General features: G+C 37.0%; 1 protein-coding gene, 1 long non-coding RNA gene and 1 pseudogene across 25 annotated transcripts in view; 1 reads left to right on the top strand and 2 right to left on the bottom strand.

Annotated features, from left to right (window-relative positions):
- LOC105468849 (discs large MAGUK scaffold protein 2) overlaps nt 1–24,255 on the top strand; it is a 2,241,192-nt gene that overhangs the window by 1,035,391 nt on the left and 1,181,546 nt on the right. The window lies entirely within an intron of this gene.
- The window catches only part of LOC105468841 (uncharacterized), a 123,132-nt gene that overhangs the window by 59,035 nt on the left and 39,842 nt on the right, over nt 1–24,255 (bottom strand). Inside the window, exon 6 of the long non-coding RNA XR_003015194.2 lies at nt 9,256–9,315. This is a non-coding gene — a long non-coding RNA (uncharacterized lncRNA). The remainder of the gene's footprint in view (nt 1–9,255; nt 9,316–24,255) is intronic.
- On the bottom strand, nt 5,256–8,760 carry LOC139357641 (large ribosomal subunit protein uL6 pseudogene; annotated as a pseudogene).

Genomic DNA, 24,255 nt, shown 5'->3' with positions numbered 1-24,255 from the left:
ACCCCGTATCTTACTGATAATAATTTGAGGTTCAGAGACGTTCAATAGTTTGTCCAAGAGCACATAGCTAGTAGTTGGAATATGGAGAATGTGAACAAAGCCTGTCTCCCTCCATAGCCAGTTCCCTCTCTCTTATCCCTGACTGCTTCGTCTGTATCCAGTTTTGAAAGCAGGAGTGCCTGGAGGGTAAGGTCATGGTTTTGAAACTCTTAGGTAAATTTTCCATGCTAAGATATTAACTTTCTTAATGCAACTCTGCAGGTGTATAGATAATCAAGAATATGCTGCAGTGTGATTTTTCTATGAATGAGAGCTATGTGTTTCTTTAGCACTGCAGGTTCCAAATTCAAGAGAATTTGTGTGTCTTGAAACAATGGCAGAGGATGAGGCAGAGGCCTTTGACTTAGTCATCCAAATCTCCTGTGTTAGCCACACAGTGCTCAGGTACCCACAGAGCACTCATTATTTTGTACATACAAGAATTATTACTTTCCCACTCTCCCCATTTTCTTTTCTTGGTCTGCTTAAAAAATTACTTCATTCCAGTAAGACATCTTACATGTGTTTATAGTGCCTTGCACACTATAATTTCAGGATGCTCTTTTGAAAGAAAACTTTACCAGGTAGCGAAGTAAGGTAATCTCATTGCTGGAGGAAGTGAAGAAATAATTTCACACTAGGAGATGCTCATACAGATGTGAGCCTCTCATTCTTCTGAATTGGGTTGAGGTTCATTTCACATGAAGCAGTGGGATAGGCTTAGAGTACGTAGATGGACCTTCAAAAAGACCCATCTCAGCCCCCAGGAAAACTCAGGAATGATTTCCAGATTCTTAATGTACTGCCTCTACATGTATAGATGGCCAGGTATTGGGGAAGCAAAAAATAAACATTTAGAAACAGGCAGGTTTGGATTTAAATTCCCTATCTACCGCTTATCAGCTCTGTATCTCTGGGCAGGATACTGACTGTTTGAACTTCTTTACTCATCAATAAAATGAGAATGATACAGCAACACTTACGTGGGTGATTATAAGGATTAGAGGTAACATATGTAAACTACCTGGCACAATGATTCAACACATGGTAAGACTTTAACACCTTGTTGCTCCTATGGTTGTTTTCCTTGTCATATTTTAAAAATATCAGACATTGCTTTATAAGAAGCAGACTTGTATGCCCATTGGCTACAGAGGCATTTCTGTTGTTCTGCCAAGTAGCGAAAGAAAAGTTAAAAGCCCTACACACCTCTTCTTCTGTACAGAAGTCTTGGCCTAAGACAAAACAAACAAAAAAACCAAAGCAATTAGTGGTCTAAACTGTTATCAAGGTATGGGTAAAATCTCTGCTTTGTAAGAGATAAGATTCTCCTATTTTAAGAGAACCATCCTTCCAGATTTGAGGGACTAATAATTATATAGAACATTTTACAGTGTACATGGTGATTTTACTAACCTGCATTATGATTTTTCTGCAAAGGAAATCTATTTGGTCCCTTAGTATTCCTGGTGAGGAAACTGGGGTAACACCTGGGAAATAAAAGAGGTTGGTCATCAGATTCTACATCCTATGCTCTGAAGCTGCTTATGTAATGGTTATAACTGCTTTCTCTGTTTCTAAGGGAAGAAGTTACAAAAACTGCATTACTTGTTTGTGGTCCACAGAGATTTCCTTTAGAAAGTTACATCTTCATGAAATTCATTAAAAGGGCCCAATTCCTGAGTAGGCCTTCCTGGACAGACTGATTTGGCAGTCTAATCACCTCCCATCATGCCCCCCACACCCAAGTAACTAGCACAGCCTCAAAAGTGCCTACTGTGTACCCAGAGATACAGAGAATCTACCTTAAAATGTGTTAACAGGTGTATACATGGTGATGGAAAATAAATCAATTTAACTCTGGCCAGAGCTTGAATAGAGTGGAATTAAGTTTAGAATGAAAGATATTTCACTGTCTTTAACCACCAGCTTAGACTGGAGAAGAAAAAAAAAAAGTACCGGAGAGGAAAAAATTACTGTAGTATTATTTTAAGTATTCTTTTTTATGTAGGTAATTTTTATTGATTCTTTTAAAATAGCTAAATCAATTTGCAGGTGCTCTCTGGGGTTTCTTGATAGAAAAATAAAAGACCTTGTCTTTTCTTTGTGTCATTTCTCAGGGCTACTACAAAATTGTGCACACTGACTGTTCAATGCACATTATGTTGAAAAAGGCAAACACTTAGTCTGCCTCTCTGCTTCATTCCAACTAGGAGGTAAAACTGTCCACGTAGAGTGGGGAACCTCTAGCCCTGGTTAACAGGTAGCGCAGCAGGCAGGTGCATGTCTTCTCTTCTGCTTCCTTTATGGTGGATTCTATCTTACAATCAAGACTACAAGGAGATAGGAATTAAGAAAGCAACAGGAAGGCAAGCATTCTTATTGTTTCCCATTATACGCCCAGAACTTAATGTGGTGCTTGGTACATAGGAGCTATTTAATGTGAAATTTCTTTGATCTATGAGTGATTGCAGAAATTTGAGGTGTATCTCTATCACTTTAAAAGTTCTCATTATTGCAAAACATATTTATCTGTATTTGATTTATACTCCATACAAATTTATTCCTATGCAATTTAGGTAGGAAAAGTTTCGTATATACGAGGCTGCAGGAGTTGGCTTTAGTTTACTCTAAGTATTCTTTTTCAGGACTTTGCTATGTTACTTGGATGAATGTGGTTACTGTAAGTTTGAAAGTCATTGAGGAAATTTTAGTGGTAATTTAGGAGTAAGGTTTGATAATTCAAGCTCCTGTAGAAACTTATAAAGGAGTCAACCTGTCTTTTTTAATACACACACACATACACACACACACACACACATATGTCACACACACTATATATATGTATGTGTGTGTATATATATATAAAACATATCCGCTTATGCACAGTTTCATTATTTGACAAAAATGGACATTTCTACTTCTTCTAATAGCAACTGGCATTTATTCAACAAACTCATATATAATTTATTACATGCAGGTCATGTTCTAAGAATTTTACAAATATTGAACTAATATATAATCTTCATAACCTCATAAGTTAGGTACTGTTATTATGCACAGCAAGATTAAGTTCTTGCCTGAGGTAATCCACGCTTGAAAGTAGAATCGAGTCAGAGTTCTTAACTGGGTAGTCTGGCCTTGGATCCATTTAAATTATGCTGCCTCACTAAAGCAAAGCATCCAGGGAGGGGTAGGTCAAACCCAGGCTAGTGTACAGGAAAACATCAAGTTTGAAGCACCCCAGAGTTGCTGACTCTCCTGGAAACATGCAGTTTGTCTCATCATTAGGCTTTGAGCTTGTTTTAAGGATGGATTCATAAGGAAGGGGAATCTTTGAGAAGTCCATCTCCAGAGATCAAAGTGAAGGGCAACTGAGAAGGACATCTCTGAAGGAAGTCAATAGTAGCTAATAATAGCTACCATTTATTGAGTGCTTGCTGTGGGTTAGGCAATTTCCTAAAGACTTTATGTGAATTAATTTATGTCATCTTCAACATAACCCTCTTTAAAAAGGCATTATTAACTACCATCAGAGTGAACAGGCAACCTACAGAATGGGAGAAAATTTTTGCAGTCTACTCATCTGACAAAGGGCTAATATCCAGAACCTACAAAGAACTCAATCAAATTTACAAGAAAAAAACAACCCCATCAAAAAGTGGGCAAAGGATATGAACAGACACTTCTCAAAAGAAGACATTCACTCAGCCAACAGACAACAGACATCAGTGATGATGAGAAAAAATGCTCATCATCACTCGCCATCAGAGAAATGCAAATCAAAACCACAATGAGATACCATCTCACACCAGGTAGAATGGTAATCATTAAAAAATCAGGAAACAACAGGTGCTGGAGAGGATGTGGAGAAATAGGAACACTTTTACACTGTTGGTGAGACTGTAAACTAGTTCAACCATTGTGAAAAACAGTGTGACGATTCCTCAAGGATCTAGAACTAGAAATACCATTTGACCCAGTCATCCCATTACTGGGGATATATCCAAAGGATTATAAGTCATGCTGCTCTAAAGACACATGCACACGTATGTTTATTGTGGCACTATTCACAATAGCAAAGACTTGGAATCAACCCAAATGTCCATCAGTGACAGACTGGATTAAGAAAATGTGGCACATATACACCATGGAATACTATGCAGCCATAAAAAAGGATGAGTTTGTGTCCTTTGTAGGGACATGAATGCAGCTGGAAACCATCATTCTCAGCAAACTATCACAAGAACAGAAAACCAAACACTGTATGTTCTCACTCATAGGTGGGAATTGAACAACGAGATCACTTGGACACAGGAAGGGGAATATCACACACCAGGTCCTATTGTGGGGAGGGGGTAGGGGGAAGGGATAGCATTAGGAGATATACCTAATGTAAATGACGAGTTAATGGGTGCAGCACACCAACATGGCACATGTATACATATGTAACAAACCTGAACGTTGTGCACATGTACCCTAGAACTTGAAGTATAATAATAAAAAAAAGGCATTATTGATATCTTCACTTTATATATGATGAAGCTGAGACAGAAAGAGTGTGAATAATTTGCTGGAGGATATGCAGCTGAGAGGCAGAAGCTGGGATTGAAATTCAGAAAGCGTGGATTCAAGGTCTGTCCTTGTAACTACTGTACTATCATGATCTTAAGGAAAAGAGACCATCGACTGTGTGTGACTCTAACACCTGGTTCCCCAGATCAGTTTCCCCAGAGGGAAAAGTGATCAGAATAAAATAAAATAAAAAATTTATTTATTTTTTAAATGTAAAAAAAAAAATCCAAATCTCTTTCTCTATATGCATTTTTTTTTCTTTATTTTGAGATAGAGTCTTGCTCTGTCACCCAGGTTGGAGTGCAGTGGCCTGATCTCGGCTCACTGCAACCTCCACCTCTCGGATTCAAATGTTTCCCCTGCCTCAGCCTTCTGAGGAGCTGGGATTACAGGCATGCACCACCACGCTTGGCTAATTTTTGCATTTTTAATAGAGATGGGGTTTCACTATGTTGGTCAGGCTTGTTTTGAACTCCTGACCTCGTGATCCACCTGCCTTGGCCTTCCAAAATGCTTGGATTGCAGGTGTGAGCTACCATGCCTGGCCATCAATAGGTGTTTTATTGCATCATTTATATATCACAAATAGGTCTTAGGAATCATCCAGCATCTTGTTTCTGTAGCTGGACAACTCTTAGATCTTATTCATCATCTTGCAGAACTTTTCCTTTTTCAGAGACATAGATACCATCCAAAAGTTTTCTGATATTTTTGTTTATAACTATTGTGGCTTGCTGAATCAAAGCAGCTGAATTTGAAATAAGCTCAATGTTGTTTCCTTCAAAGATTAATTCATCGTTCTGGGCTTGAGATATCAAATAAGCAACATTTGGCCTTATCCGAACCCTGAGGATTTATTTTTCATCCAAGAAATTTCAGATGTCAACAAGAGACCCACTATCTTGGATAACGACATTGATGAGGAAGTGAGCATGCACAGACCTCATCTTGTAATGGAAACCCACTGTAACACCCTTGATCATGTTCTGTGCATGACTACAAAGAGTACAGACAGTAGCCAGGTCTTTTATGTTTCTTCATTTGTCAACTGGAGCCTCTTGTTCTTTCCAAGGAGACTGAGTTCTACATTAATATGACAGAAGTCCCTTCACAGGGTTCCTCTGGGGCCCTTCACAATAACTGTGTGTCCCTTCAGAGTAATGTTGATGTTTTCTGGAGTGTTGACAGTCTAATTGCTAAGAAAGTCTTCATTCTTGCCATAGATGTGGCAAAGAGCGAAGTAAAAATTTTAGAATTGAAATAGCTCATAGGCTTATTATCTTCAGGAAATTAATAGAATGGGGAGATGAGGAGACGCTATTGTCAGTCTGGAGGGATGAGGAAGCCTACTCAGACAGATGTGCTGAGCAGCCTGAGAGTGGGAAGCATACTGGGCATAGGAAGGAATTGGATATATCGAGAAGAAAGGGAACTGAGAAAGCATATCTGACCCTGGGAGGGAACATTGGCATTGAGGAACCCAAGGCCCATGTGTGACTTTCTTTGCTAATTTGGGAAGAGCCGCTAATAATGTTTGAAATTAGGACTCCAGAGGCAGTACCAAGTAGCAGGCAGATGTTAGCCAATAAGTTCAGGAGCATTGGGTTTTAGTCTTAGTAATTAGCCTTATGACCTCACCAATGCCCTGGAATGAAATGGTCTAATGTTCCTTCATACAATGTACAAGGCTTGAAGTCAAGCAAACCTTTATAATAAGTACTAAAACTGTCAGTGTTATAAGATGGCAACTGCTATTATTTTTTTATGCTTTATTTACAGATGCCTTAATGATTCTTTGGTTTTACAAAAAGAAAATAATCAAAAGGTCACTTTTAGGCAAACACACACACACACACACACACACACACACACACACACAGATATCTGGAATATGCTGCAGTTGTATTGCCATTTCAGAACATGAAAAATATGTTCAGTACAAAACATTCAATAAAATAAAAATTATGGCTAGTTGAACAATTTCAAAAAATAACACTCAGATTATATTAGACCAAAATGTCAAAAATAAGCAACTCTTTCCAAATGCTAGAGTCTGGGATCCTATGAGAGTAATATTGGTTTATTGAATGAGGAAACTTAAATAAATGAGAAGGAATTCATAACATACTTGATAAAATAAAATAACTAAATTAAAAAGTTAAAGAGAGCTAAAGACATAAGCTGAGTATATTCATGCAGACGTGATGTGAAATCACACTGAGTGCTGTCAGATTTTATCAGTGGTCCTCAGGTTGGGTATCCCAGAAGTTCCAATAGAGATTCTTGAATTATATTCAGTATTTCAGTATAAATATGCTGGTAATGATAGCCAACAAGCTAATGAAGGTATGAAGTGTTATACTGGAATTCTATTAATGCAGTATTAATGGCATGTTGACCAAAACTCTAATTTGCTGAACACACACACACACACACACACACACACACCCCACACACACTAAATATTAAATCAAACTAATAATTTCTGAAGATAATACAGAAATTCTGTGTTAAGTCCCATGATGAGTTATGGAGTCTTTGGAATATTTGATTTCCTCTATTCCTTCTACTTCAGACTGTGGTTCTATTATTAAATTTATAATGAAACAAAAAGTATGGCTAGTTGAACAATTTCAAAAACTAACACTCATTTAACTTTATAATGGATAAAGTATGTACATGAAAGCCAGACAGACAAAGAAGTTCACATTATAGCTCCATCATTTTGTTGCTTTTAATCTTAAATGATTATTCATCTTAACTACTTTGGGTCTAAACTTCTTCCCTTGCAAAAATGGGACTGTCACCTATTTTGTTAGGTTGCCATCGAATGTAAATGAGAAAACATAGGACAGTGTTTGGCACATAGTAAACACACACTAAATACTCATATTATTTCTCTTCCCCATCTTGTCTATGTTACTATTAATCACTGAATTTTAGTGAAAGTTATCTATTTATATTTCCTCTTCACCTTCCATTTGGTGCCAAGGACACATTTGGACCATACAGGAGGTTAAGCAAAGATTACAATTGATGTTCTTCCTTATGTTCTGTCCATTTTTATTACTCTTGTTGAAATTGCTTATTTGCAATCTGGACAGATTTCAAGACAATGGATTGAACAACACATCTAATATTGGGTCAAAATGAAAGTAGAGGTTGGAACTGCTAAAACAAAGATGAAATCGCCAACCAAGCAAACAAGTTTTCATTCCAGCTCTCTAAAGCAAACATGAGGTAGAGAAACTGGACAGAAAGTAACATAGTTAAGAAAGTCACTGAAGTCATTAGCAGAGGCTAAATGAGCTTTATATTGGCATGTTGTAAATGTTTAACTTTTTCTAAGCCTCACAAAAACTTGAGAGTTCTGCTAGAAAATCTTGTAAGAATCAATTTTGTACCTCTTACTTGTTCCAGAGTGCATGTTTTGAAGAGACTGCACTACACTGTAAACCAAAAGCTTCACACTAAGAACCATCTCAGGCCATAGACCTCAGATTTATATTAGAGTTCAATCACAGACCACAGAACAAAATGAGCTGAAGTGTCTAGAGAGTAGTGCCTGGCACTTTTGCCTTTGGCATTGCTTTGCTCTGAATCTGAACTTTCGCAGACAAGAACAAATGAAGTCATCTTTCTCCCTCTCTTGTTTCCCTTCAATCCCAAGCAGCTGCAGTTTGGGGTTATAGTTTGTCCTGCTATTTAACCACCTGCCTTTTCAGAGGTCCATGACAATTCAATTCAGTTCTTTCAGGCATTTATCAAGCTGCTTCTCTAGGTTAGAACCTTTGGGTGATGCTGAAAATTCATCTTAGTCAAAGTCATGGCAACTGCTTTCAGGTTGTTCACTGTCTAGCAGCAGAGCTAGGTAATTAAACATTCAGTTCAATATGAACAATGCTGTGATAGAGATATAAATCATGTGGTAGGTTCACAGAAAAGAGTGATCACTTAGCCTGGGGGTGTTGGGAAACTTTTCATAATCATTGCTATAATCTTTGTAAGGGAAACTCCTTGTAAGCTTCTCGAGGTGGACTTCTCTGACTCTCCTTGTAGCCTGTCCTCTGGCCTTAAAAGCCCACTGGACATTGCTTCCTTTGGACACTTACCACACTTCACATAATGGTCTATTAATCTGTCCATTAAAGTGGGCATCCCAGCCGGGCACAGTGACTCACACCTGTAATCCCAGCACTTTGGGAGGCCGAGATGGGCAGATCATCTGAGGTCAGGAGTTCAAGACCAGCCTGGCCAACATGATGAAGCCCTGTCTCTACTAAAAATACAAAAAAATAAAAAATAAATAAAAAATAAAATAAATATAAAAAGAAGAAGAACATTAGCCGGGCGTGGTGGCAGGCACCTGTAATCCCAGCTATTAAGGAAGCTGAAGCAGGAGAATTGCTTGAATCCGGGAGGGGGAGGTTGTGGTGTGCCAAAATTGTGCCACTGCACTCCAGCCTGGGTGACAAGAGCAAAACATCCTCTAAAAAAATAAAAGTGGGCATCCCTTGAGATCAGAGATCTTAAGTTTTAAATTTTTTTCTCCAAGTACCTTATAATAGCAAAGAGCATTATATTATTTTCTTAAGAAATGTTAATAGAATAAATAAATATGACATTTGAATTAAGACTTACATAATGAGTAGCAGTGTGTCAGGTGTGCATTCCAGAACAGGAAAATGATGTGTCCTCTACCTAGAATAATAAAAACCATCATTTTTATGTGTCTGTTTTTTACCCAAAATGACAGTAAGAATTTTACAAAAATTATCTCTAAACATCATAATAATCCTGCAAGGTAGATGTTACTCTCTACAACTCACAGAAATGGAAACCCAGACCACTAGTAGTTGAATAACTTGGCCAAGGAGGCACAGCTGGTAGGTAGCAGAATCAGAATTTGAATCCTAGTCTTCTTAACTTCAATGTCATAGTAATACTACTGTGCAATACTTCTTAATCTGTGGAAGGAGCATATAAATCCTAGGCATTAGAATTTTAGGGAGGACTGTGGCTATTTCTAGGCCAAATGAATCTCTGAAGGCTCAAAAGATGTATTTCAGACTTTGATTTTTACACACACACATGCATATACATACTTCTGTGACTATATATTTGTTTCACTCATATTCTATAAGAAAAAAAAAACTTAATCTGCATTGTCCAGATTAGCAAAGGGTAGAAAGGGAAATTTATACATGTACCCTAACTTAGTCATTCAGAAACACCAACATAGTTCCTCCCAAACAATGTCTCATTGGTTTTCTGAAACCATGGTAAACTACCAAGTTCTACATTTTGTCCTTGGCTTTTCACTGTTTCTCATTTATCCTTTAATTAAGGAATAAACTATTTATTGTTAAATGCCATAGTACACATTTTTGTGTGAAGAATGTATGAAGAAGCATTTGGCAGTATGGTGTTGTGGCTAAGAGCATAGATGTTAAAGGCAGACTTCAAATCCTGGCCATACCACTTTCTTAGTATGTGATCTTGGTGGGAGGAGGTTACTTAACTTCTCTCAGTTTTACTTTCCTTATCTGTAAAATGAGAAAGAAGACAGAGTCCTTGAGGGAATTAAGTGAAATAATGTGTGCGACGGCTTAATATAGTGCCTGGAAATACAAGTGCTTTGTTTTCTGTATTTGTTTCTATCTTCATAGTTAATGTCCTAAACAAAATAATGAGAGAAATGCATAGCTGAATGGAAAGAAAATACATATACAAGTATTATATAATAATAATTGTATATTTATAGTTCAAATAATCTATTTAACACATATGTATTAGGTATTTATTACAAGGAAGATGCTCAAAGTTCTAAATGCTTTAGCTTTCCATGCATGCCTGTATATTTTTCGTGTTCCTTTTAAAGCATCTACTGGGCAATAAATTAAGACCACAGTAGGCATCAGGCTTTTAGGTTAAAAGCCAAGAGTGGTAACGGGCATCAGTATTGGCCCCAAAGAAGGGTGGGTAAGGAATATAGAAGGGCTATCCATCAAGCCTTTATCAGAAAGGCAGCATTCGACTTCCTGCCAACAGATGCCCAGTGGGCATGGTCACATGGGCACACCCAAGCTGTGGCTTTTAAGGGCAAATATGCTGATCTTCTGTCTGAAATTCCCGCTGCCTGGGAAGAGCTAAAGGAAAGTTTCCTATTATTGTTTTGCTTTTCTCTGAAGAACTTCATAGGAAAACTGAAGCTTTGTTTTCTTCAAAGGATCACTTGCTCTTTGCAGAGGTCCCTGTTGGCATCCTCTCCTCTAGTGGGTTGAATTATTGTGCCTTTCTGAGGAACTTCTGGATTGCCCCTGTAATCTTCATCTATTGTGTCTCCATTTCCTTGTTGGCCTTGAGGATGTCCAGTATTTCCCCAGTTTGTGCTCCAGTGCTACTTTGTTAAAAGGCTTGTTTAAGCAGATTGAGAGGAAAGTGGGAGCTGCTGAAGCTCTTAATGCTTGTAGGACACAGCCTCCTTCAAGTTCGTTATCATGGTTTATGGATCATTCTGCAAAACCCCAAAAGCATACGGGGAAGGAGAGTGACATTTATTCATTCGTTTAGTCAGAAGGATAACTTTGGATAAATTAAATGTAACAAAGTTTAATTGAGAAAGAACAATTCACAAATCGAGCAGTCTCTCGAACCAGAATAGGTTCAGGGAGACTCTGGGCAGCTGTATGGTCAGAGATTTATGGACAGAAAAATGAAGGTGACATACAGAAAATGAAAGTAAAATACAGAAACAGCTGGATTGTTTACAACTTGGCATTTGCCTTATTTGAACACAGTTTGAATGGTTGTCTGCCTGTGATTGGCTGAAACTGATTGATAAAAGAGTAGGTTATACTCTGTTTACACATCCAGTTAAGTTACAGTCCACTATATATATATGAAGAAATCTTTAGTATGAACTTAAAATAAGTAGATAGTTTAGGCTAAACTTAATTTAACTATTTATTATGTATTTTTGAATACTTTATATGTGTCAGGGGCTCTACCAGCTCAGAATGTCAAAATGAATGAGACCTTTGAACTATAAAGGAGATCAAAGATCATGTAAAAGGAAGAGACTGAGAATCAGGGAGATGAAGGGGCTGATTGTGGGCAATACAGATGGTTACAAACAAAGTTGGATCTCAAATCCAGGTTTCTCAACCCAAATAGCCTGACATACTCTTCACATATGTTTTAGTGCCTAAGTTGCAGATGCCTCAAGTGCAAATAGAGCAGCTGTACAGAGCATTTTTGGTATGTATGTATGTATGTATGTATGTATGTATGTATGTATGTATTTTTTTTCTTTAAAGAATATGGCTAAATGTGCCAATAATTCCAGTCTCGTCATTATCCTGCTTCAAGTTATTGCAGTGAGACAGCAAGCTGCCTGTGAGTGCTTGCTTATTATTATTATTATTTTCTTGTTACAGCTGCCTTTGTTATTTCACTCAGTCCAAATTTTACTAAGAACCCAACAATGAGAGTAGGCCAGTGTGTGTGATTTGTTCAGTTCCTGCATCATAAGGATGGTCCTGAACTTGTATGTTTCTAGGAAACAAGCCTGGCCCATAGCCAGCATTCATCAACAACAATGACAGTGTATTGAGAAACTGCCGTGTGACAGCTCTGTATCAATATTTAATGAAGAATGAGACACAGAGCCTACCTTCAAGAAACTTTTTTTTTGACAAATAGTCATAATACACAGTAAGAAATGCTATGATAAAAATAAACAATGTTGTGGGAGACCAGAGGACAGATTCCTGTTGTCCAGGGAGAGGGGAAGAGGAGGTGGTCAAGAAATGTTTCTTGGAGTAAGTGGTGCACGAGTTGATTCTTAATGAATGAGTAGGGTATATTTAGTCCCCAGAAATCTGTGTTGCAGGAGGTATGGGTGGGTGAGAAGAGGAGCATATCCCAGAAAGAGGAAACAGGTTAGAAAAAAGCACAGAGAAGTCATGGTAATGGCTGGTAGTTAACTGTGGCTGAAACGAAATCTCCAGGGAAAAAAAGTGAGAGTTTCAGATGCTGTTGGGAAAGGTAGGAAAGGACCAGATCAAGAAAAGTTTTGAATAATAAGCTGAGGAGTCTGAACTTTGTTCTAAAAATAAGAGCAACTGAAGAGTTTCAAACAGGGAAATAATTGATTGGAGAAAGTCCAGAATGATTATAAATAGCCCTGACTTTCTCTAAATGGCTACACTGTTAATATACATGGATCATAAACATCATTTTATTTGAATTATTCTGGGTACCCAGCCTTTCCTCTTTTCATCTCAGGAGCAGAGTCCTATTTGATGCTGAGGAGTTTACTCAAGAAAGGAAAGCTATAGAATTGCTCAAAGTCATTCATAGCTACTGACTTATGAAGAAGGCATACATTTAATGTGTCCTTTTATTTGTGAATAGGAAAGATCCATATTACCCAAAGATAGGAGCTTGCTTGCAGTAAAACTAAAGGATGTAAAAATTTTGGAGTGTTGCTTTTTCTGATACAAGAAACTTTAAAATATAATCCTATTTCCAGTAGCAACCAAAAAGTCTAAGGGCAAAGTCCAAGCTGCAAAGCCTGAAGCTTCAGTTATTAAATAGTTTTAACATTTACCTTCAGGGATGGCTTAACCGTATTAGAAGAGCGGTCTGAAATTTGCTTGAATCATCTGTCTGCACTGCTAGACATGATTAACTTAGTGGAAGTTGGAACTCTTCAAACTTAAACCTGACTTTACTAAAGGCTGTCAGCTTACTATGGTAAATGCTCCTTTTAGTTCCATTTGTAAAATGGGATCAAATTTACATGTTCCAGTGTGCCTCTTCCTTTTCAGTCAGAGTTTCACTCTACTCTCAAAGGGAGCACTCTTCTTTTTCTAGGTCAACTGACCTTAAAACTAAAAGAGTCAATTAAGAGTCTTATTTCCAGTAATTTTTTTTCTTCAAACATAAAATAACCTGTGATTTTAAATATATTATTTTGGAGGGTTAGCGCTACCTCGGTAGAATGATCAATAAGGATTTGTCTGCTTCTCTCTTGGAAAAAAAAAAAAAAAAACCAAGACTGACAGGATCTCTGGAGTCTGCTGTTCTTGTTGACAGGTGCTAAGCTTTTGATAGAATAACCTCTGAGTTCTATATTTGAAGTCTGGTATACATATTTCAACACAGAAAACTTCCATTTGGCAGTTTGGTATTCAGGTCTGCTACTAGGCAAGGCCTTAGGCAAAACTGCTTAGTATAAATAACATCTTCTTCTCACTGGTTCAGGCAAAGCCTGGGGTGTGGCAGTGAGGAAAAGCAAGTGAAATGACATTTATTGAATACATATGATGTTAGTGACTTCTCATCCTTTTATTTAGTTCTCATAATAATCCCAGGAAGCATGAGTTGTTATAAAAATTTTACCAAAGAAAAAACTATGACAGAGAAGTAAACAACTTGACCAAAATTATACAGCTAAGAAGTGGTAGAACCAAAATTTGTGCCTAGGTCTGTCTCCTAAATCTATTATTTTTTCTACTATTTCATGTTACCTGAAATAGCACCAGCTGGTACCTATGTTCCTTGCCACCCATTTCAAAACTTTCTTTTCAGTGAAGATATTTATTTTGTTGTATTGTTATTGTTGTCTTTTTATGTGTATGTATTGTGCAGGGGGGTAGTAGTGAAGTATGGCCTGTTGTAATATCATCTTGGTGCTGAGATCCTATGACACTTTGAAGTTCCAGGTTTCCCTGGGTCACTACACCGTCGTCTCATTTGATCACAGCAACATTTCTGTAAGGACATTTTATTGTGACAATTTGACAGAAAACAGAGGATTAGTAACGCTGTATTTCTGTTATGTGTCTTAAGATGAATTTTTGTCTAAATCTTAAATCATTTTCTCTACAGCACACTGTTCATTTTTCCCAAAATAATGTGATAGTGTCAGGAAATATTATTATCCTATGACCAGTCTTCTTAATTATCGTTTATGCCCATTCTCTTAGTTATTCATTCATTCATTAGGTAAACATTTCTTAATGGATTAGATTTTTTTATATAGGCTAATTACTGGTCTAAGCCTAAGAGAAATAAAAATGGAGAAGATAGAGTCTCTGTTCCATAAGGAACACACATAATCTAGTGAATTATTTGCAATGTGCTCCCTGCCATTACTTTTGGTAGCCTTGTTTACCATTAAAACACCCATTTTTCTACATTGATACTCCATGGGGATGGCTCACCGTAGAAACAAAACATTTTTTGTGTGTGAGAAATGCATTTATGCATTTAAGAATCACCCAGACCAAGTTCACAGAATTGGCATAATATTTCCTGAAACAAACAGAAAAACCAAACAAGTGCTAAGGTGATACTTCTGACTGGCTGCTATGCTATGTCAGGAAAGTGAGTGCAGGCTAAAGTGAACAGTGAAGCTGACTGCTAGAGTTCCAGAGCTTTCTTCACTCCCTGCTTCCTTACAAGGAATTGCTGGAACATAAAGAGTTATGCCATCAGATTAATATTGAGGTGAATTTTTAATGAAAGAAAATAGTTATAATGTATTATTCAGATAGAAAAATCAGATTAGAAACTATGTACAGTATCATCTTATTCTTAAGGCAATCAATATATGTGTCAATGCACATTAAAAAGTCTAGCATACTATCAGTGGCTCTATTTAATAGATAAGATCATACATTTATTTTTAATTTTTTTAATTGTTCTCACACTCAAGAGTTCTGCTTTTGTCATAGAACAAGTGACATTTAAATTCTTATGATGTTTAAAAATGTTAGGAAAATGAAGGCCTTGCAGTTAAGAGCACAGCAAATTCTAAAGCAAAAGAGAGTTGGATTGAAAATCAGATCAAAGGATGAAAGAGTCATAGTAGCAAAAAAGAGCTACCCCAAACCTAACCTCAGGATCAAAAAAGGGCTGGAGAAATGTTCCAAATGGTTTCTACAAGATTCTGTTGCCCCTTCTGAGTAATTTACTCAGACATAGGCTCCTGCTGTCTTTCCCCTACCCTAGAGGCTATTAGGAAATCACTGGATCTGCTGAGGCTGAATAGATGATGGTCTTGGGTGGCATTAAGGATTTCTTGATGGGTCAGTAAGGGAAAGGGTTGAGGAATATCACTCATTACTTGAGCCTGAAATCCTTCTTAGGTAGACCAAGGCAAGGGGCAGGTAAAGCAGACATGATACATCTGGAATGTGTCTCTATTGTACCTCAGTGGTTCTAAGAGTCATCAACTGCCTGGAGAGGGGCTTCACCCTCATAATAACTATGAATATTTTGGAGGTGTTTTATATTTATTTTAAGATTCCGTCTCTTGTAAACTTTATGAGAAAAAGGTAGTGGAACTTATTCTCCATTTTCCCTTTCTCTTATTCTTCTTTCCTCCCTCTTTTCCTCTACTTTTCCTTTTCTCCCCCTTAACAGCTATCTCTGTAACTTCCTCTCCCTCTCTTCATTTGTCTGCCTTTTCTTTCTTCCATTTCTCAGTCATATCCCCTTGCCTGAGCTTTTGAGTATGTATGTGAGCACCTAATTTGCCAATTCTGTTAGGTAGTGGGCACACAAATGAATAAGATGGGCCCAGCATCTCTCCTGAAAAAACAGAGAATGACAGAGGGATTGTTAGAATACTTACTAAATATTATAACCTAAGGAAGAACTTGAAATCTTCAAAGTTTTCACATGAAGAGTAGAAACTTTTCCTAGGCACTTCTGCCTGTGTGATCAAATGAACTCTGCAGTTGAATCTCTCATTTGGCTTCTAGGAGCTGTCAGCTTCAAGAGCTTGGAGATGCTGCTAGTCTCCAGTGACAGCTCCCCAGCATTCCCACAGCTACTCTCTAAAGCAGGTTGGTTTTTACAATTACATGTGAATAAAAACAACAAAAAAAGGAACAAAGGGGAGTATTTTTCAGTCTCAAATAATTTTATATTGATCTTATATTTCTTTTTACCTTTGAACTCTGAACAGACACTTCTTGATTTCTTTATTGTTTTTACAAAAAGATGTATGTGGGAAGGGGTTGCAGAATTTGCTTATAAAGGTCAGAAAATCCTAACTAAGTAAATCAGGTATTATATCTCAGAGATCAGGAGATTGAGACAAAGACAGAGCAAAGGTGGCACTATAATTAACAGGCAGTTGCAGGAAAGGAAGGATTCATGCTGTGCAATATGTAATTTGGAAACCAAATGTTCTTGTCAGAGAGACCTGGCCTTGTGCAGAAAGCTATGGGGGCTGTTCTAGACAAATGAACTGACAAAACCTGCTTAGTGTGCTGTAGAATACTGGTCATCTGTTCTCTTTTTCAATCTCGGTCACAGCCAGACTATTCATTATTTCACTCAATTGTGCATTTAACAATTATTGATCACCAACTATTCATTGAACACTTTGCTAAGCATAGAAACACAAAGATGAATAATTTAAAAATCTTTGCCCTCAGGTTGGTTTCTGTTTTATAAAGCAGTTAAACATAAAACTGATATCTTTCTCTCCAACCCACCAAGTGACTTCTGAGACAGAAACTCACATAGGTTGTCATGAAAGTAGAGAGGCTCTTCAAAATTCACGCAAGTTTCAAGAAAGCTTCTGAGAAAGACTTGAAGTATATCAGGGTGGAAGCCATTTCTAAGCAGAAGATGTAGCATGTGCAAAGATGTGAAGATAAGCAAAAATACATCAGGAAACTTTATACAGTTCTTACAATAAAAGTGCATGATAGAGTCAATATTGGTATATAAAGAACAAGAAATATTCCAGAATAATTTGGAGTATAGTTAAGTTATTAACTTCTTACTGGAAGAATTTTGAATCAACAATTTGTTTAAGGGTCAGTTTGATTAAGGAACATACAATCAATTTACACAAACATCTAAATCTCTCAAGGGCAGAGATTGTAAACCTTTTTATTTTTATTTTTGCACTACCAGCATGCAATATAGTGCTTGACATATAGTAGGTGCTCAATAAATGTAAAACTTGGAATAACTTTGACAATGTTGAATAATTGATTTTAAAGGAGAAGGATAGAGAGAAAGAAGGAATATTGGGCTCCTAATCTATGCCTGGTGCTGTGTTAAGTGTTTTACAGGTGTTATGCTAATTAATATTCACAATAACCTCCTCGGGGGTGTGTGTGTATATATATATATATATATATATATATATATATATATATATATATATATATATATATATATCTCTTGTCATTTTTCAGAAGAGACATTTTAACTTTTGGGAGATCTAGTAATTTACCATTGTCACTGATACAGTTTGAATATGTGTCCCTGCCAAAACTCATGTTGAATTGTAATCCCCTATGTTGGATGTGGGGTCTGTGGGAGGTGTTTAGGTCATGGTGAGGCATTCTCATGGCTTGATGCTGCCCTTGCAATAGTCAGTGAGTTCTCATGAGATCTGGTTAAGTGTGTGGCACCTCCTCCCACCTCTTTCTCTTGCTACTATTTTCACCATGTGAAGTACCTGCTCCTGTTTCACCTTCTGCCATGAGGAAAATCTCCCTGAGGCCTCCCCAGAAGCCAAGCAAATGCTGGCTTTTGCAGCCTGAAGAACTTTGAGCCAATTAAATGTTTTTTCTTTATAAATTACCCAGTCTCAGATATTTATGGCAATGCAAGAATGGTCTAATACAGTTACATAGCTAATATCTGGTGAGAGGCAAGATTCAAACTCAGGTCTGTCTTTCTCCACAGCCTGTGTTTCTACTTTTGGGTACAAACCTTTGCTGAAATTTCTGCTGCAATACTCTGGGGGAGAATGCTACAAAATTTGTTCATTTATAATAACAGAATAATATGGAATTTCACAGTTAGGTACTAATTTAATTTTTGTACTATATGTTGTAAATTCTGTAAGAGTTCAGAAATGAAATTGGAAATTAGAGATTTTTCTGTTTTGTGGGTTCAAGAAGCCTTACATACAATTTACTACCAGCAAATGATACAGGACACAAAATATATAAATAACAACTGAGACTGTTGAATAAATGATTGTGCATAGCTTTGTGTTTACAATGAATGTTTCTGACATTACCAATGTTAGGTTGCTAATACACTGTGTTCAGATGCTGCTCCTGTACATGTTCCTCTTGCATAGCTCCTCTCTGCTAGTGCAGAGCTGACTTTGTGTTTCCCTACCTTCAGCCTTGTTGCTGATTTTATAAGCAGTGCCTTTTTCATTTTAATTAATAAGGACTGGATCTTTACTTTCTTTTTTTTTTCCCTCTGAATTTCAGGCCAAAATATGTTTTAGCATCACATATCAAGAAGCTCTGCCACCTTCAGACCTCTGAGTCATGGGTAGTGACTGGCTCCACCAGCTTTCTTCCCTAAGTCCCACATGCTTCCCAATGTACACATTTGCTGGATGAATCAATGATGTGGAGGAGGATTCCAGATACATGGACCATCCCACTGCCTGTACAAGCTACCCATGGCTTCCCTCCCACCCCAGCTTTCAAAAGTTAGAAGTCTTGTGTCTTGAAGCAAAGAGGAATCATGCTCAGGACCTTGTTGCCAGGGGTACCAGAGATAAGGGTTCCTCACAGAAAATGGTCTGCTTCTTACTCCACACAATGTAAATTTGGAAACCACTGATAATTTATACGTATGTTCTTTTAATATCTCCTAGTACTGTTGAGAGAAGACCATATTATTTAATGCAGGGGCAACACACCTGCCTTATATTGTCTTCATAATAAAAGATAATAGATCTGAATCACCCAAACTAGTCTCAAAATAGTTGACCCTCGATACATAATAGCAGACACTTTCATAATTATTATGATAAAAATGATAAAGACAATGGTGATGAAGACAAAGAAAAATACATTCTATGCTTGGCACCTAATTGTTTATCCCTGACCTAAGGATCCCACTAAATTTCACATTTAAAATTTAAGAGAAAAGAGAAAATATTGGATTAGAAGACTGCACCTGTGGTTATTCTCTTATAATCTAAATGACTAGCCTTTCCAAACAACATGATTTTCTTTCACATGTTAAACTATAGTCTGGCCCATCATGAGAAAGATACAAGGTTCATGAATCAAAAAATTTGTCAAAATTTCGAATAACCTCAGACTTCAAATTTTCAACATACCGATATTTTTAGGAAAATGTCTGTCACTTGGGTCTTGAATAAGGGTAATGTAGGCCAACTTTGTTTCAATCTGAAGTTTCAATATTTTTATCATTTTCCTCCAATAGAGATGAGGTCTGGCTTTTAGTTAGGAAATCTATTTCATGGATCATAAGATTGTGTTCTCAGAGTACCTGGAAGTTGCAAGCAGATGCTCCCAGAAGAAACCCCAGACTTGATTTGATTTCTAGGTGACACATATAGAGTAACCTTGAGTAGAGAAATAATGTAATTATCCCAGTCTTGATGGGAACTAGTCATACGTAATGCAGAAGCAGCTTGTTCAGGAAAAAATGGAGCAGCCATTTGGTAATCCAGCCCAATTATGGTTTCCAGTTTCTAGTGCAGTTGCCAGTAACAAGTAATCTGTGGTAGAGAGTAATCTGTGATGAATAGTGTCCTAGGAACATGCACTGGCTTCAGGGGGAGTAATATGAAGTTTTAGATGTTTCATTCTTCAAATTTTTAAGGACTTTTGACTTGAATAAAAGGTTGACTCTCTTCTGAGAGGTAACTATTATTTGATAATTTTGTCATGCTAGTCTTAAGATGAGGGAATGGTGTGGGTTAAAGCGGGGAGTGCTTGCACTATTTGACCTGTGATGTTCACTGAAAATGCTGAGGACCAATAAAAGGAGGAATGTCATGAGGAAGAGCTTGATGAGTAAATCTTTAGTCCTTAGTTTCTGTCTCTATTAAATGGGAATGATAGTGAAGCTCTTGGAGGATTTTTGTTAAGGTTAATAATAATGATTTGGTAGACCTCATACAGTACCTGAGCAATAAATGCTTAATGTATGGGAACTCCTAGTAGGAGTTATAACTACAGTAGCCATTCTGACCATTGTTCTAATAATGATCATAAAAATAACATAAATAATCATGTTATGATTACATAGCAATCAATTGTAAGATGTTTACAAGGTTTTAGTGTGTTAAAGTTTTATATGTATCAATTTAGTTACTGAAATAACTTCTTGAGGAAAAGTGTTGCTATCCCATTTTAGGATTACTTGTAAATATGGTGGTGGTATTAGTGACAGTGGCTGTAATAACATTAGGAGTATTATGATGGCACTAATGCCTCAGATCCTCTGTAGAAATAGTCATGGTATAAAAGAAAAGCAGGAAAATACACTGCTGAACTTTCTCAAGTTCTTGAAAAATAAAAACAAAACAAATCAGGAAACTTTTTAGAACTGACACGTCACCTCCTGATTTCTTCCCCCCATCATTACTCAAGTAGAAGAATCCAACACATGGATGTCTGACCATATCCTACATTATTCCAAGATTATCTGTTATGGTTCATTACTCTAGTAAGCATCTCAATAAATAATCCCTGAGTACATATTATGTGTGAGCATTTAGTAAGGCATTGAAGATACACAAATAAATGTACTGCAAGCACTGGACTACTTTAGGACCCAGCAGAGAATAATGTTAAGAGAATAAATGAATTACAGTATAATATGTGTTGCAATACTGAGGTAATTGCACAACACATGAAGAGAAAAAATGTTCTCATTATGGTGGGAAAGCCATATGTACACTATGGTGGTAGGGAAGAAGCCGGTGTCTATTTTAGATTGGAATAATTTGAATTAGGTACATTGACATTGCATTTGTTTATTAAATACTATGTGTATGCATTGTATTAAAAACAAGTAATTGAGGTTGTAACTATTAAAATGTATGTAGTTAATATTTCTCAAGAATTCAAATGCAGAAGAATGATGTACAGAGTTTAGACCATGAAATCTGGAGTAAGAAGATCCATGATTAACACTAAGTCATTGAACCTCTCTAATCCTTCCCTCATCTGTAAAACTGTGTAATATAATAATATTTCTCTGCCATACTTTCAACGATATAAGTGATCCATGAGCTATAAAGTGTTATACAAGCTAGAAAGTGCTATGTAAGCACTGATTATTATTATACATAGCTGGAAAGATCTGGGAAGGTTTCATGGAAAGAATTTTCGTTGAGTGGAGTTTAATGAGTAGAATTTTGATAGGGAGGAAGCAAGTTTGTGTCGGGGAGATCAGAAAGCCTCGCAGTTCCCTCTTGAAAAAAGGTGGGGTCATTACTTTGATTATCCTCCACATGGTGGAGGGAATGGCATAAGTAAATACATGTAGGTAGGAAAACTCAGGACAAAGTTATTAATAGTTGGGATATATCCAGTCATCAGTAGGGAGTCATTCAATGATAAGCAGAAGAGCAGCATAATCAAAAGGGTGGTGTTTGGGGTAGTACTCTTCATACAATTGATAGGATCCCCTGGAAAGCAGAGAGACTGAATGCAAAGTTAAGAGGCTAGAGTTAATAAGGGCCTGCACTAGCTTGGAAGCTATGGAACTAAAAAGGAGGAAGTTGATATAAGGGATACCACAATGGTAAAATTTCCAGAGACTGGTTTATCTCTCAAGCTTCTCTATACCACCATAGCCAGCATAGATTTGAAGGAGCTTTGAGGAACTATCACAGTGGCTGATATCCTCCATTTCTGGCAAAACTGACCTAGAATATACATGGAATTCAAACTTTCATGTTTAGGTTTCGATTCACCATTTTGATCCTTCAATTCTAAGCTATAGCCATAGTAAATGTTTCCTCATTCTTTGACCATGTCTAATGTTTTCTTTATGCCATTTCTTCTGCCTGGAATATTAGTTCCAACCCACATAGAATGCTCTCATCCTTCAATCACAAGCTCAATAGTCACCTTTGCTATGATGCCTCCCTAGTTCTCCCCTCCATTTCCGCGAAACACCTAACACGTGTTGCTAGTCCCATTGATTCTCAAAATCAGTGTGTGCAAAAGTTGATACTATTCAGTAAGCAGGACTGATGTATGAAGTTTTCAGTCCACTGTGGGATTAGACTCTTATGAAGGAATCTGACTTTTGGATTTCATATCCAAGAATGTTTGTAGTCAGTCTGATTACACTCATAATACCCAATATCAGTAAATCTGTGCTGCTGTGAGAGCATGTTGTATAGCATTCTATATAGTCATATACTCCTATCAAGAAAGACTATTTCTGGTGGTGAACTGGAAGTATACTAATTTACCTATGAACGTTGTGAGAAAAAAAACTTACTCAGGATAAAGTACTTCCAAAATATAATATTTTTTTCTCTGACATAAAGGAAGATACTTTCTATTCCCTTAATCATGCTAGGTTTTCCAAAGATTGCTTTTGTAGCAAAATCTAAATACAAAGCAGCCTATTCTCTGTGGACAAACTATTAAATCATAAACTATATCAAACAATGCCCCCTTTGATGTGTGAAGTGGGAAAGTGGGGTCCGTACTTCTTCACTTACTTATTGACCCTTAAGGAGTCCAATAACAGCTTCAAAATGCTGTACTATTAATGTACAATTTCAACAAGCAACTTCCTATTTATAGGTTACTCTGCTGGGTATGTAGAAGTTTTCCAGCCTAGTGTGCTAACAGTTTTCAGCTTGGCAGTGTTCTGAGTAAATAAATCCCTCCTGCCACCCTTCCCCCAAGCATCTTATAGCCACACACTGTCACCCCTGCACTATTCCCATGACACAGTTATTACTGATACTAGTCTTAAAAGCCCCAGCAGCCCACTTGGATGCTTTGCGCAGGTAATTGCAAATACCCATTAGTAGGAACTGACCAACCAATTAGTGAGTCAGCCAGCAGCCCCTGCTTTTAGTTCTCTTCCAAATAGCTCATACATTTATTTCTTTCCAAGATCTTATTGGTGACCTCTTAGCAAGTTTCTCTATGTGCCTAAATTAATTCTGACTTCCTATAAATATTTGATTCAATTAGTGAGTGAACAAATGAGGCATACATGGGAGGCTCATTTATTTTTCAGGCCAAAACACCAATCTATAATACGGTGATGTTGCTCATTGGGGAAATCCATCTATTCCTTCTCCATACTCACAACTAGTGCTTATCTTTTTAAAAACACCGTAATCTTCAGCATGAAAATAATCTCCTAATTAACCCCCAGGTTCCAGACTTCCCATTCATTCTTCTCACAGTAGCCAGAGTAATTTTTCTACATTTAAATTTTTTATAAAGAGACTTCCATAGTTTTTACTCTGTTATATTTAATAACTAAAATATATGTGTGGAAATGATATAATATAATAATAAAACCGACACCATGAGCCCCTCCTCCAAGTTAAGAATTAGAATAATGCTATTACCCTTGAGGGTATGTTTTACCATTCCCTAATTCTATTTATGTGCTTTCATCTTCTGCAATTTGCTTTTCTCATTTATTAATGTTTTTAAAAGTCATCCCCATTCTTGCATGTAGTAGTATATTGTTAATTTCTACTCTGTGCAATATTTCTGGGATAATATTGATTCATTTATCCATGCTCTTGCTAACAGATATTTCAGTTCTGTCCAATTTTTGCTACTGCAAACAATGCAGGAGCATTTATTTTTGCACATATTTATT

This window comes from Macaca nemestrina, chromosome 12 (assembly GCF_043159975.1).
Source record: "Macaca nemestrina isolate mMacNem1 chromosome 12, mMacNem.hap1, whole genome shotgun sequence".
NCBI classification, from domain to species: domain Eukaryota; kingdom Metazoa; phylum Chordata; class Mammalia; order Primates; family Cercopithecidae; genus Macaca; species Macaca nemestrina.
This window is presented reverse-complemented; position numbering and strand designations above follow the sequence as displayed.